The sequence below is a fragment of the Sinocyclocheilus anshuiensis genome, unplaced genomic scaffold, assembly GCF_001515605.1.
Source record: "Sinocyclocheilus anshuiensis isolate Anshui unplaced genomic scaffold, SAMN03320099.WGS_v1.1 scaffold868, whole genome shotgun sequence".
NCBI lineage: Eukaryota > Metazoa > Chordata > Actinopteri > Cypriniformes > Cyprinidae > Sinocyclocheilus > Sinocyclocheilus anshuiensis.
The window spans coordinates 137,869-154,411 of NW_015552624.1; the positions used below are offsets into that span (position 1 = coordinate 137,869).

At 36.9% G+C, this 16,543-nt stretch overlaps 1 pseudogene; it reads right to left on the reverse strand.

The window, feature by feature from the left end:
- The window catches only part of LOC107666332 (chromodomain-helicase-DNA-binding protein 4-like), a 77,831-nt pseudogene that overhangs the window by 10,210 nt on the left and 51,078 nt on the right, over positions 1-16,543 (reverse strand).

A 16,543-nucleotide genomic window follows, 5' to 3' on the forward strand; every position in this document is an offset into this window, starting at 1 on the left:
CAGGGAGTGTAATTCTGCAAAAAAAAAAAAAAAAGAATTTAGTAGAAATGCTTAAACTTATGGCCTTTTTACACTTATTTACTACTAACAATAAAATCATTCTTCAAGAAGCAAAACAACCAAACACCATAAAATGTATAAAAGAAAATTCTGATAAGTAGTAAAGGGGTCATATGATGCGATTTCAATTTTTCCTTTCTCTTTGGAGCGTTACAAGCTCTTGGTGCATAAAGAAGATCTGTAAAGTTGCAAAGACTAAAGTCTCAATCATGCCTGGAGCTGATCCGTGCTGGTCGCTGAGGAAATACCTATATACCTATATATCAACTTCGCGCTGTGGATCACCGGATCACCGTGGACGAAGCAGAGTCCAGCCCGGGGTCGTCACATGTGGTTGCCGCAAGCCCGCCGCCCGCCCCTTCGCGCTGCGCCGGCCGCCGCTCACTCTAGCCCGCCGTGTGTGACGCTGTGTGAGTAGACTACAATGCCGGCTGCTCTGACTCACAGACAGAGGTGGAAATTAACGAATTACATTTACTCACATTACTGTAATTGAGTAGCTTTTTTGTGTACTTCTACTTTTTAAAGTAATTTTTAAAATCTGTAATTTTACTTTTAAGTATATTTTGTTTGAAGTATTGTACTTCGCTACATTTTCAAATACATTAATTACTGAGTAAAAAAAAAAAAAATCGCTCCCTGGAAACTACTGCAGTAAATAATGGGCAGGAGAGCAAACTGGCGCTAAAATCATAAGAAAGATGCAGACGGACAAGACAGGCGTTAGTGGTGCAGAGCAGACCCAACTGAAAACGAAACCCAGTTGTATTTCGCAATGACTCACTTATTAACAGTGACTTGCTGACACCTACTGGTGGATTTAATTTCATATTTAAAGTATCTTTTGATTTTTTTCCCCCTTATAATTTCAGATGAGTATTCAACATTATGTCTTATATATCAAAACATTATTTCTGCATTAGTAACTGCAGGTTAAATGCATTCATGTCCTGCATTAAACAGTGTGTAAATACATCTAAATGCCACTTCCGTTGAAGCTTGTTTCCTCTGCATTGAAAATATGAATTTTGATGACACTGATTTAATTTGCCTGATAACAGTCCAAATGTCTTATTATTCTAAATAACTGATTCCTTTCATTAAAAACAACTGGTTTGAGATTTATAGGCCTATCCCATTTTTGCCTCCCACTGTTAAAATGTAGTAATTTTTAAATGAGCTACTTTTTACTTTTACTTGAGTAGATTTTTAGACTGGCACTTTTACTTGTACTTAAGTAAAATTGAATTAATGTAATGGTACTTTTACTTGAGTAGAATATTTTCGTACTCTTTCCAACTCTGCTCACAGACTGTAAGTACGTTTTCATTTAAAGGATTTGACACTGATGATTCAAACGCGAGTTTTGAGCAGTGTAGAGTAGCGCTTGTTTGTCATTTCTCCGATCACAAATGCAGACATGTTTTTATGTTTCCGTTGTGCAACGCAACGCGTAAAAAGACAGTATAAATCATTATAATCCGTAATTATGTCCTCACTGGATGCAACGAATGCCTCGTTTATAATGGGTTTTAATGTTTTTGAATCATCGCTCCGGCTGGACAGGGCATCACAGTATGGTAAGGGGCGTAACATTTCCATCACACGCTTGAGGTATTTGGCCAATCACAACGCACTGGATAGCTGGCCAATCACAGCACACCTCGCTTTTCAGACCAATGAGCTTTGTAAAAATCGATGCGTTTCAGAAAGGCGGGGCGTAGAGGAGAAACAATAATGTACAGTATGTGGAAAATAATGTTTTTTGAACTTTAAACCGCTTAAACACATTTCATTACACCAAATACACAAAATATTCTTTTTAGCAGCATCATATGACCCCTTTAAAAAATTTTTGTAGATACTGAAATTCAGGTAAAACAATATATTTTATATTTTTGTTATAACAAAAGTTGGACATTTAAATATTATACTGTGTGTGTGTGTGTGTGTGTGTGTGTGTGTAAATATTTATAAATATTAATAGTAAATCATAAGTGAATAGTTAAAATAAATAGTTAAGATAATACATTTAATATAGTTAAAATAGTTACAATAAATCAAATACAATTAATAATATAAATACATTAATAGTTCATTAATAGCTAATATAACATTAATAGCTAATATAGTAAATAGTTAGTTGAAAAAAGTTAAAATAGTTTAAATAATATTTAAAAATAGATTAAATGAAATTAAAATAAATAGTTAAAATAAATTTTAAACAAAATGCAGCTCAAAGTGCTGTTCACAGTAGAAAAACATCTAGGAAAAAAACACAAGGTATTTAAAAAAAAAAGTAAAAATGAAGGGGGGGGGGGGAATTGAAAACAAAGGTGTTAAACATTTAAAAGATTGGATGACCAATAATTTTCTCCTATTAAATTCGGATAAGACAGAGATATTACTTATTGGACCAAAAGACACAGTACATCCCGTCTAATTGCAAATTGTAATCCAAGAGATTCTGTTACTTCCTCTACAGTCAAAAATCTGGCTGTTATATTAGATAGCAACTTGTCTTTTGAAAATCATATTTCCCATGTTACAAAAACAGCATTCTTCCATCTTAGAAACATTGCCAAGCTACGAAACATGTTACCTGTTTCTGATGCAGAAAAGCTAGTTCATGCATTCATGACCTCTAGACTGGACTATTGTAATGCACTGCTAGGTGGTTGTCCTGCATCTTCAATAAACAAGCTACAGGTAGTCCAAAATGCAGCGGCTAGAGTCCTTACCAGGTCAAGAAAATATGATCATATTACCCCAATTTTACAGTCTCTGCACTGGCTTGATAGTTCCGTATCAAGTTACAAAATATTATTACTTACCTACAAGGCCCTTAATGGTTAACTCCTGCGTACCTAACTAGTCTTCTACCACGCTACAATCCATCATGCTCCCTAAGGTCGCAAAACTCTGGACTTTTGGTAGTACCTAGGATAGCAAAGTCCACTAAAGGAGGTAGAGCTTTTTCGCATTTGGCTCCCAAACTCTGGAATAGCCTTCCTCATAACGTTCGGGGTTCAGACACACTCTCCCTGTTTAAATCTAGATTAAAGACACATCTCTTTGGCCAAGCATTCAAATAATGCATCTCATAATCTTGTACTGCAGTTATATCTGATCAAATGCACATTATTATTCTTAAGCTTGGGTTAAACAAATAAATTTTGATTGGTTGGAACAGCAGCTATGCTAATTATGTCTCTATTTGTTTCTCTGTTTCTGCCATGGGATTTACACAAGCTTCAGTCTGGACCCAGAACACCTGAGAAGAGATGATGGCAATCCCTCAGAGGACCTCAGATGATGCCAACCCTGAAACCACATACAGAACTACCAAATTTTGCTATAAGTTTGATTGCATCATATAATAATTGCTGTTAATAGTGTTCTTTGTCTGTTTGATTACGTCTTTAATTGATTTTTCCGTACATTTCTGGCATATGTATATTAACTGGCAGTCACCACTGATAAGCTACCACTAAATATTGTAGAAACTTAATTTGCTGTAAAGTTGCTTTGCAATGATTTGTATCGTGAAAAGCACTATACAAATAAACTTGAATTGAAAATCAATTTGAGCGTGATTTAAACCCGGATGATTGTAACCACTCCAAGTTCGTCTGCCTTGGGAAAGCTAGCGTGTCTCCGACATAGTGATAACACTCGTTGCCTTCTCTAGTGCAGCTCAACCAGAGGTCTCGTCCCATTTGTCGATATTTGTGATATCACAAATTCCGGAAAATATGTGTTGTAGTCCAAACTAGTCGTTCGTTGTAGTTTTTGAAAAGTGATTTCTGTTAAATAAAATATCTCCTTTTGAAGTTTGACTTTGAGCTTTGTAACTTTGCGGATCTTTTTTTATGCTCAAACAGCAACATTACAGACTAACTAAAGTTAAAAAAGTGAAAAAGCATAATAGGACCCCTTTAATATATATTAACCAAAAACTAACTTAAGAAGGTATATTTTCAAAAACTTAGAATATATTTCTGGCTAAAACATCTTTACCTAATCTCTTATGCTTTAAAGCTAGTACAAAACCTGAGAAGAATTTCTAAAATACACTCTGAACAGGAGATCTTACCGGTAAATCCTCCATCTGCGATGTTGAACATGAACCGTGTTTTGGCTTTCTTCCTCTCTTCAGCTGCTGCTGCTCCTGCTGTGCTGTCTTTGGCACTCTCTCCATTCTGCAGTTTTCCCGCTTCCTCCGTCTTACCAGAATCCTTCTCGTCCATCTGACCTGGAGCAAAATGAACGACAAGTTAGTGAAGTTGGTACGCGAGAAACTACGTAATCATGTCAAAGCCAGTCAGGTAGTACAGACCTTTCTTCTCATCTGTAACAGGGGTAGTGTCCATCTTCTCAGGTTCATCGTCCTTCTTTTCTCCTGAAAATAAAACATATGAACAAATTAGCCACCCCATGTTTAGACAAAGTATATTTTTGATCCCGTTCAACCCTGAAAACCCATATTACCAGGGTCAAGTGGGTTGTAAATGGCATTTTTATTCACCTTTGGTGTCTGTTTCCTTCTCAGCCTCAGATCCTTTGGGCTTGCTGTCGCTGGTCTTCTCATCAGCGTCTCCAGACTTCGCTTTCTCGTCCTCTTTCTCATCTTGCTTCCCATCAGCCTTGTCTCCATCTGAAGAGGTTTCAGGCATTATGTCTTTCTCTTCGCCATCTTTGCCTTTGTCTTCAGAAGCAGAAGAAGCTTCGTCATCTTCATCAGGAATGGCAATGACCTATTGATAAGAAGAAATAGAAATAGCTTATTAACAACCAAAATCATCTAACCTCACATGGTTGAAACACTGAAAATTTAGGCACCAATATACCTCAAACAAAATCAAAGAATGAACTGGTCTGATGTCATTACAAACAAAATCAGGCCAAAATGAAGTTTGTTTCAGGAGTTTGAAAAAGCTTTACAAAGTGAACTTTCCAGAAAAATTCACTCCACCTGGTAAACACCTTCAAACTACCATTGATCCATGTTTATTACATAATAGGTACATAATTGATCCCCTTTAAAGGTCCCATATTGTCAAAACTGAAATTTCCTGGCTTTTTTCATGATAACTGAGGTCTAAGATCTACAGTGGTGTGAAAAATTGTTGGCCCCCTTCCTGTTTTTTAAATTTTTTGCATATTTGTCACTTTAAAGTTTCAGATCATCAAACAAATTTTAATATTACACAAAGATAATGCAAGTAACTACAAAATGCAGTTTTTAAATGATTGTTTATTTTATTAAGGGAAACAACAACACGGAAACATGTCAAGAAAACGCTGTTCAGTCATGGATGTCGGGAAACTACATCATTGCACAGGCTTCCGAACTAGGGTTGGGCTGATAGACTTCACGATATTGAGCCGGCATCGTGATCGTGATCCCCCTCCCCCATTCCCCTCATACTAGTGCTGGTATACCGTTTCATACCGAATACCGGTTTTATTTTTGTTATGATATGAATTTTGAAAATACCGCAATACCGGTATGTCACTTAAACAACGTTCGGAACGCGAAATGAGGTGGTTGGCTGTCGCCTGTCGTCGCCGATTCGGAGTCCGGCTCAAACATGTAAGGCCGGAAAACATTTCCCTCAGCAGTGGCCATCATTACAGGTGTTTCTATTTTTCTATTTGCCATAGCAGGCTACAGCATACATTACCCTACTTACCTGTGGTTGGCCTGGCCATGTGTCACTCAGAAAACAACAGGCCAATCAGAAGAGAGGCTCATGAATATTAATTAGACAGACCAAAATCGACCTGTTCAAAGGAGCACCTGAGAAAGGAGCTGTAAAAATATATTTAGATGGTTTTTGGTACTTATACCGCAAATATATTCTTAAGGACATCAAAACCTAAAATAAAACTCCAGAAAGGTGTATAATATGTGACCTTTAAAGCAATCTATTGCGTAAAGTCCTATATAAATAAACAATGTGACTTGACTGGAGGGCAGAATTGCAGAGCTGCTGCAAACATCTTCATTGATGCTTTCTTAACTGCTGTTTTCTCACCGTCGTTTTTGTTGTGCATTTATTTCATTAGTGAGAGCAAAGCGTGCAGCACATTTACATATTCATCTAAGGTCACTCTCAGCAGTGTAAACGGAGTCAGAATGTTCAGTAAAAGTCATCACTGCTTAGATTTCTAACTTATATTTACCCCAAAGTGAAGAACGAAAAAAAAACTTCACAATGAGTATATTGGGCTTTAAACAGAGATCAAGACATTTTGTTGTATAAGCTGATACTCACTTCATTGTCTTTATTCTCACTTGTGTCCTTCTCACCGTCTCCATTTTTCACCTTTTCTTTATCGCCATCTTTTCCACCATCTTCTGCTTTAGAAACACCATCTGTAGAACAAATAGGCATGGTTTAATAGTTCAGCTTATTTTAACAGTAATCAACTTACAATAAGAGAGGTTGTGGCATATGTGGCACCTGGAGCAGGTGTGTTTGGCTGAGTATCCGCTGGAGTGCCAGTAGAGGGTGTTTTGCTGGGGGAGTCGGGCTGACTGCCGGCAGTGGATGCAGTTTTATTCTCGTTCAGCTCCATCATCCAGGGCATTGACCACTGACCGTTCACATGCTCGAACTCTTGTACCTGAAAAAGGAAGTTATCCAACCACCAACAATTAGACATCTGTGCAAAATGGATTTTGCTATTCATGCATCTTGCAAATTTCATATAATCTGTTTGTAAACTCCTTGGCTTTTGTACTGCATGTTATTTACAATAATGCATTACTCATTTACCTTCTTTCTGATCAACGACATCACACCGATACGAGTAAGGACGTGTTGTCGTGACAGTCCCTCCCGGGGAACGCCATCAGCAAAGCTTTCAGAACCATCTGCACCAGGCTCACACAAGTGCCGCATAAAGAGCGAGACGTAAGCCCTGAGAGATAGTACACATGGACAATACCATTAGAACCAGTTCATAGATCCAAGACACACAAGGTATGAATATTTATCTAGGATTTTATGTATTTATTTTTCTAGGAGCATTTTGCTTACAGATAAATGTAAAAAAAAAAGTCGCACAAATGGAAAGTTCCTGTGATTAACATAAAAATACACATTTATATTCCATTAAATGGAAATATATATTCATATAAACCAGTGTTCAAAGATTTTTAAAATGTTTTTGAAAAAAAGTCTTATGCTTACCAAGGTTGCATTTATATGATCAAAAATACAGTAAAAATAGCAATATTGTAAAATATTATGACAATTTAAAGTAACCATTTCTATTTGAATATATTTTAAAACGCAATTTATTCCTGTGATGCAAAGCTGAATTTTTTGCAGCCATTACTCCAGACTTCAGTTTGATCAATTTAATGCATCTTTTCTAAAAGAAAGAAAAGAAAACAAATATTACTACTTTTTTCAACAATTTCTCCTCTTCCGTGTCGGTCTTCGCCACGCGTTCACGACAGTACCACGACACATGCGTGTGCATTCCTCTACTTCTATGTCAGAGCGCCGGCTCCTACGTCAGCAGCACCACACGCATGCGTCGTGGTACTCTCGTGACTGACCCGAAGAGAAGAAATTGTTGAATGAAGTTGTTATTTTTGTTTTCTTTGCACACAAAAAGTATTCTCGTAGCATCATAAAATTACGGTTGAACCACTGATGTCACATGGACTATTTTAACGATGTCCTTACTACCTTTCTGGGCTTTGAACATTTCAGTTCCGTTGCTGTCTATGCAGTGACAGAAAGCTCTCGGATTTCATCAAAAATATCTTAATTTGTGTTCTGAAGATGCACGAAGGCCTTACGGGTTTGGAACAACATGAGGGTGAGTAATTAATGACAGAATTTTCATTTTTGGTATTTTTAATCTAGTCACAACCTTAAAACACTTACGAAAAACCCTCAAAAGTAAAGTTAGCCCCGGAACTGATGACATCTTGCACAGCTTGTAATTAAAATAAATCATACCCCCCCCCCAATTTATATAATATTCATAACCTAGTTGTTAACTTAAATGAAACTCACTTGAACTCCTTCTCTGATTTGCCACGCAAGTCTCTGACCAGCCACTGGGTTGTGAAGGCGTCCTGAGGCGGCATCCCATAACGCATCACCGCGTTCAGGAAGGCCTTCCTCTGACGAGCATTGAAACCCAACACCTGCCAAATCCGAACAGAGTTTTAGTAAGTTAAACTAAAAACACACGAGTTTAAGAAAACAAAAATCCCAGGTATCCTTCACTCACCTCAATGTTGCCGCTCACTCTGGCCAGCAGGGGGGGCAGGGGTTTGTCTTTGTCGTTTCGGAGGCCTTTCCTGTTGGGTCGCCGTGAATTGGCTGCAAGACGACAGTGAACAATTTTAGGGGTTTAAACATTTTTAAATATTTTTTTATTTCTAAAATCCTGTGTTTGATCATCGTCATGCCAGTCTCACCTTCTGTTCGTTCGTCAAAGTCCTCGTCTCCTTCCTCTGAAGCAACAGAATAATCTGATTGGCCATCAGATTGATCATCCTGCCAGTCTGTAACGAAACAAGAAAGATGATTAACATATTAACTTAAAAACACTTTCAATGGTTGTTTAGTAGGAATGTAACAATGCACCCCGAGCCGGTTGAAAATCGATATAAATATGTGGCGATTCAAGTCGGTTGGAGCCTAATTCAGACTACATGACTTTAAGTGTCTGCAGATCGCTGTGCTGTTCAGACTACATGACTTGCGGTCTCTGTCTTGAAGTCGTTGTGGTGTTCACACTATGTAACACTACGTAAATGATCACACACTACACGAGCTGACAACAACTCTGCCACCCAACATCAATATCTGGTCCCCAAACCATTTTTTGTCATGAAAACACACGTGAGAAGTGGAATGTGAAATGACGCGAAACAACGCCCAAAACAGGAGTTGTTGTTTATTTGAAAATGGACGTCGGTAAGAAATTAGCATTTGAAACATCATAAAGGCATTCATGCTCCTGCCACAGTTCAATTAAATTTAGCTCCATTTCTTGTGTCCACACTTTTCTTGAAGCCATGTTGCTGCTGCTGTTTTTCCTCTGCTGACCTCAACTCATGCCTTGCACTCTCATTGGCTGTTGCCCATTGAGACACTTGACACCACAGGATGTCGAGTCAGCCGACACGTCCAGATATTTAGCATGCTAGATATTTGTCTGGCATCGGTGAGACGTCGACGAGCCTCTTTGATTGAGTAGTTCACACATTAAGATTGGCGAGTGCTGATCACCCACTGATTTTCTCCCAATCACACCTGTCGGCAAGCTTGTTGACTTGCAAATCGGGCTTAAAATCCTGTAGTGAACTTGACATGAGGTGTTAAACAAATCGCGATAATATTGGGGGTTTATATGTATGCATCTCTTGAGGGGAGCTGACTGTCTTCAGAAAAGATTAGATGGTATTTTCTTTTCATCTGTTCTCTGTATAATGCACATTTAAGTAGCAGCGCTGCTTTGTTTACAGTGGTAACCAAGGAAATGCTATATTGCTCCCGTTTCATAACCGCCACCTGCTGTCAGAGAATGAATTTGCACTCTCATTCAGCCCATCTGTTGGTTTTGTTTCATTCACATGTGTTATGTAGCATAATTTCACGAAGCTAAAGTCAAACCATTCTGTTTTTGCTTCAAATTTCGAAATTATACTAATCTAATTTAAATAAAAAACTGCTCATGCTGCATGTATGCAGCATCTTTGTTTGGACTGTGGTTAAAATGCAGTGGTCGCCTCTAATTTAAAATGGAAAGAGCAGAGTCAAAACCTTAGTTTATTTAAATGAAGAGATTTATTTTATTTGTATTAATTAAATTTTTATTTGTAAAATTTCAATATAGTTTTTTGATTCATAGTTTAGTTTTGGTTCAGTTTAATAGTGTTAAGCACATCTCTCACCTCTGTCCTCCTGAGAGCCGTCGTTGTAGTTGACCTGTTTGCGGATTCGCTTGCCCTTGCCCAGATTACGAGCCAAATCCTCCTGCTGCTGCTCGTAATGGTGTCTGAGCAGTTTCTCCCAGTAATCTGGATCCACACTTTCCTCCTGCTTGATGATCTCCCTCTGAACTTCCTCTTCCTGAGGGAGAAGACAGGAAACGGTGAAAAAGAGCAGGAGATGGTAAAAAATTACACATATAACCGTATTATAGAAGACATGCCAATTATGAGACGTGACTAAACCACAGCTTCACGTGTCATAGCATGTGTGCCAACTACAGCTGCACGAGTTGTCGAAAAACAATGCTAAACGCACATTTTTCTGAAAAAAACTAATTGTGCCATTTAAAATAAAATAAAAAATGCATTAAAAAAGAGCTCTAGGTTTGATGTGCTTGTTTGTAAGGCTTCACAGTTTGGCCAAAAATGATGATTATATATCAATATAACTATTAAAAAAAAAATAATAATAATAATATTAATAATAGTTATTACTACAACTACTAAAAAGTAAAATATTACAATATTACAATATAAACAGCATTAATTAAAATTACAATTATAATTATTATAGTATAACTGTAAAATTACAATACAAATTTATGGCCATCTTATTTGTTTCATTTTCAAAGATTAAAACCAAGTTAAATTACTATTGTAATATTTCACTGAAATATCATTCAAAATAATTCAAGTATCAAATAATAATAAAAGTCATCATTTTATTTTACAGTATAACCGTAAAATTTAAGTTAAAAAATTAAAAGGCTGTCTTAATTTTCTCATTTTTAAAACCTTTACACCAAATTGTATTACTATTGTCATATTTCATTGTAAATAAATCTGTAAAAGAAATGTATTAAATAACATTGGAAACGCTTGTCACCTTTCATGAAGGGGCAAGTGAAAGAGAATTTTACTTGCCCGACTGGACAAGTAACCTGATTAAAACATCAATAATAAACAATAACTAGGGCAGCACTGAAACTTTGGTGAGAATGATTCTGATTTTATTACTTTCAGAGTAAACGGTGACTGATAACGGATAATGTATTGACAGTATCAAGGTTGCGTCAGTTGAGGCTCGTGCAGCCTAACGTTATCTGACTCACGGAAAAATCAAAACTAATAGGCGCAACAGCACACACACAAAAAAAACATGAACAAACATACTGTGGTAGAAAAAAAAGCTAAATATTCTATATAACATATATAGGTAAGCAACATCACACGACCAAGCACCAGCACGATTGGAAATGTGACATTGATTTTATACAACAGTAGTTCAATAAACAAGTAGTTAATATTAAATGACTTACATTTTAGACACATTATTGACTGTTTTTGCTAACGAAAATAGTTCTAAGCAAAGCCACAGCAGAACAGCCGCGCATCTCCGAGCAACACACAGCGGTGTTTCGTTACTGAATGATTCAGCATTTTTGAACGAATCGGGTGAGTTAATGATTCAGTGAGCCATTCATAAAGAAAGCAACTTGCTTTATTTATTGAATGAATTAGCCGTTTGAACTAATTGGTTGAATCAGTGACTCACTCATTAAGACAGTGACTTGCCACCTCCTACTGGTGGTTTGGTTTCATATTTAAAGGGGACCTATTATGCCCCTTTTTACAAGATGTAAAATAAGTCTCTGATGTCCCCAGAGTATGTGTGTGTGTGTGAATTTTTAGCTCAAAATACCTTAGATAATTTTTATAGCTTGTTAAAATTGCCACTTTTAGGGTATGAGCCAAAACGCGCCGTTTTCATCTTTCCCTTTAAGTGCAAATGAGCTGGTGCTCCCTGAGAAGAGGGCGGAGCTTCAAGAGCTCAAGCTCTGGCAATACTGGTGCTAGCCTTTTGTAAATAAACACTCCACTATTAGTACAAGCCTGTTATCTTTACAGAAAACGCACTCAGTTTAAAAGTCAGTCATCTGATTGTACTGTGCATAAAAAATGCACTTTATGAATTACACAGACGGGAGCATGGCGCGATAAAAATAACTCATGGTGCCATCGCATGCTATTACAAACTTTATAAGCCCCACTTGTGATTATGACCTTGACTAATTCCAGCGGTCGACTTCACATTGCTTTCATATGCGATTTTAACTCCCACATTCCTATTTACGATCTATGTTACGGTTCTATGTTAAAACGGCAGTGTCTCTCAACATTCGTGGGCGGGGCCTGTAGCTAATGTGACATCACATTAGCACCAATTCGGAAAACAGGTAGTTGGGAGACACTGCTTATGATTTATAGGGATTAAAAAAAAAAGGAGTGGGTGGATTTTTATCATTATAGGGTGGTTGTGTACACACACTGCCAACACACATTTATGTCCAAACACCATGCAAAAGTGAATTGCATAATAGGTCCCCTTTAAAAGTATCATTGCATTTTCCAACATTTTATATTTATATGTTAAAAAAAATAAAACATTAATCTTATAACATTATTTATGCATTTGCAATTTTACTGTGTAAATGCATTTATGGAACCTCTTATCTTCATTAAACAGTCTGAGTAAATACATCTAAATAGAATTGTCGATGCAGCTTCAGTTTCCTCTGCAGTGGAAAGATGGAGTTTGTTGATACTGATTTCATTTGAATGGTAACAACCATACAGAGTCTAATTATTCTAACTGAATGTATTGATAATTTAAGAATTTGACATAAATGATGACACGTACATTTAGTAAGGTTAGGAAAATATTGCCCTTCATAAAACTAAAAAGTGTCCTAGAAATCAATTTATGGCAAATATTACAAATAGAGTGAAATTATTGTTTTAAATGAGACTATTGCTTCAGAATGGATTACATTTATGCCAAAAAAAAAAAAAAAAATGTATTTACTTAAATACTTTTTATTTAACAGTGCTCTTTATTGGCACTCACCGCTTCCTCCTCATCCTTGACCACATATCGAGCCACTTTGAAGGAGCTGAGATATTCGTTCATGCTCTGGAGCTCGGTGTCATCTGTGGCGTCCTGGTTACGATCCAGCAGTCGGTCGATGGCTTTGTCATCATAGTGAATCACGCTGCTGTCCTCTTCTTTATTCTCTCCTTAACAGACAAACACAACCAATTCCAATTTCAGTTCCTTGGGTGAGAAACTGTATTAGTATAAATTAAGGAGTCTTGTAACTCAAAGCACACCTTCTCCCTCGTCTTTGAAGAGCTGCTCTGTACCAAATTTGAGAATGTCATCCAGCTCCTGTTTGGACATCGAACCAGTCTTTGAGCCCAATCCAGGGCGCACAACCAAGTGAGTCAACATCATCTTCTTCTTGGCCACCTTGAGATAAAATAAAGACCATTCAGCTTAGATTCAAAAGACAGTGTTGGCAAAAACATTCTGTTTCACAGAAGAACTGTAGTGTACCTGAGTAATTCTCTCTTCAACAGAGGCTTTGGTCACGAAGCGATAAATCATCACCTTTTTGTTTTGACCAATCCTGTGAGCTCTGCTAAAGGCCTACAAAGAGAAAACAGAACAAAAATCAAAATGAAAAAAGTCATTTCAGCTTATCAAGGCAGATCTTACTGATTTTTAGCAGATTATCCTGATGTCAAACATCAGAGACAACTGCTGATGCCTGATCTCACCTGAATGTCATTGTGAGGGTTCCAGTCTGAGTCATAGATGACGACTGTGTCTGCAGTCGCAAGGTTGATACCCAAACCACCGGCTCTGGTCGACAGCAGGAAAACAAACTGGGGAGCACCAGGTGCTAGAGTGAAAAACAAAATTCATTATGGCACTTAGAAATGGAGTTTATATAGAACAAGAAAGAACAAATAAACAAACCACATCAGTTACATAGCAAACATCTGAACTCACCATTGAAACGGTCAATGGCTTCCTGTCTCATGCCTCCTGTGATGCTTCCGTCAATACGCTCATATTTGTAGCCCTCATTCTCCAGGAAGTCTTCCAGCAGGTCCAACATTTTGGTCATCTAGAGAAGAGGGACAAAACATCTCAAACTCCTGCTGTGCATTATAGGTGCTTTTGTCATTAAAAACAAAAAAATAGTCAAACAAATACAGTAATATTGTGAAATATTATTACACTTTAAAATAACTTTCCCTATTTGAATGAATTTTAAAATATTATTTATTCCTGTGATGCGAAGCAAAATTTGTAGCATCATTACTCCAGTCTCCAGTGTCACATGATCTTCAGAAATCATTCTAATATGCCGATTTGCTACTCAAGAAACATAAAAAAATAAAAAGAAAAAAAAAAATAAATTGTGCCATAATGTTCCTAGATTTTTTTCAGGATTCTTTGATTTTTAGAAAGTTCAAAATTACTGCATTTATTTGAAACAGAAATCTTTGTAACATTATAAATGATCTTCACTGCAATTCTTATTAATTTAATGCATCCTTGCAAAATAAAAGTATTAATTTCTTTCAGAAACAAAAATCGTATTGACCTTTGAACGGTAGTATAAATATTTATTATTCATAATTAATAAATACTTAATAACAATATTTATTATTATCGATAAAAAAATAATAGTAATAAAGAGAGAGAGAGGGAGAGAGAAAAATTTGATATTGGTTTTGCCTCAGAGATAAAAGTAGAGATGCACCGATCGACCGGCCAGAGACCGGAATCAGCCAATTTTCCGTGTGATCGGCCCGGCCCGGACCGGTCAGTCTCACGTGTTGCCGATTCCGAGCCGGTCCGTTTTGACATCACTGCTACGCTCACATCTGCATGTAAACGTCGTCGGCGTGGTAGTTCTTCACTGTGAGTGAAGAAGACACAAAGTTCGCAATTTGTAATACGTGTACGGTCAAAGTAAACCGTGGGGGAACAGGGCTCGATTAGCGCTCGTCTGGGACAAGTAGATTTTTTAAAGGGGCAAGTGAGAGAGAATTTTACTAGCCAGTCCGGACAAGAAGCCTGATTAAAACGTCAGTAACAACCATAACTAGGGAAGCACTGAAACTTGGCCACCACAAATTTTCGTGCGAGAATGATTTTGATTTTATTGCATTCAGTGTAAACGGCGACTGATAATGTATTGATGTTGTGATGACGCTCGCGCAGCCTGTCTGAGATAGAGACTCATGCAGAAATCAAAACAAATGAGCGCAACAGCACACACTTAAAGTTATAGATGCATAAAAAAATTATATTTATAATAGGTAAGCAAAATTACACAACCAAGATGTTTTCCTGAATATCAGAATGATTGCAATGTAACACTGATTTTATACAATAAACAAAATGTTAAGTTAAGTGACTTACAATTTAGACAATATTGACTGTTTTAGCTCAATTTTGCAAACAAAAATAGCTCCAATCAAAGCCACAGCAGACCCAACACATTCATTACTTAAAGAATCCACGTTTTGAACGAATAGAGTGAGTCAATGATTCAGTGAGTGACCCATTCATAAAGACAGTCACTTGCCTCATTTCTGAATGAATCAGCCGTTTAAACTAATCGGTTGAAATAATGACTAAATGACTCACTCATTTAAACAGTCATTTGCCGCCACCTACTGCTGGTTTAGTTTCATATTTAATGTATCAGTGCATTTTTCCCAACATTTCTTATTTGTATATTCAACAACATCAACATTAAGGTTATCACATTATTTATGCATACATATGCAATTTTGTGGTGAAAATTCATTTATGGCACCTCAGCTTCATCAAACAGTCTGTGTAAATACATCTAATGCAACTTCAGATCAGAGTATGTGAGCGGCAACAATTTCCCCTCTGCGCTCCAAGCATTCAATAATCACTCCGCTCCAGCTCCGCTCCGAGTTCACCATTTCCCGTTCCACTCCTCGCTCCACTGATCAGAAACACCGCTCCGCGGCCAAATTATTTCACTATGCTTGAAAAATCAAAGTTCTGTTCAGAAATTATATTAAACGAAAAATAAATGCATAATACTAGAAGAATAGTTTTAACATGGTTTATTGGAACACTACAATTAGCCAAAGTCTATATTAAATGACTGCTTAACTCGCTTAGCTTACAGTCATGGCCAAAAATATCGGCACCCTTGGTAAATATGAACAAAGAAGGCTGTGAAAATTAATCTGCATTGTTAATCCTTTTGATCTTTTATTTTAAAAATTCACAAAAATCTAACCTTTCATTGGATGATAAGAATTTAAAATGGGGGGGAAATATCATTATGAAATAAATGTTTTTCTCAAATACACGTTGGACACAATTATTGGCACCCCTAGAAATTCTTATGAGTAAAATATCTCTGAAGTATATTCCCATTCATATTTACAATTTTGAGCACTCCAGGGTGATTATGAACATGGAATTATCCAGCCATGGCTTCCTGTTTCACAGAAATATGAATAGGAGGGAAAACAAAGCCCAAATTCCCTTAATCATCCATCACAATGAGAAAAACCAAAGAATATATTTCTGATGTGCAGCAAAAGATAATTGACTTCCACCATCACACCAACCACCATCAGGGCAATAATTAAGAATTTCCA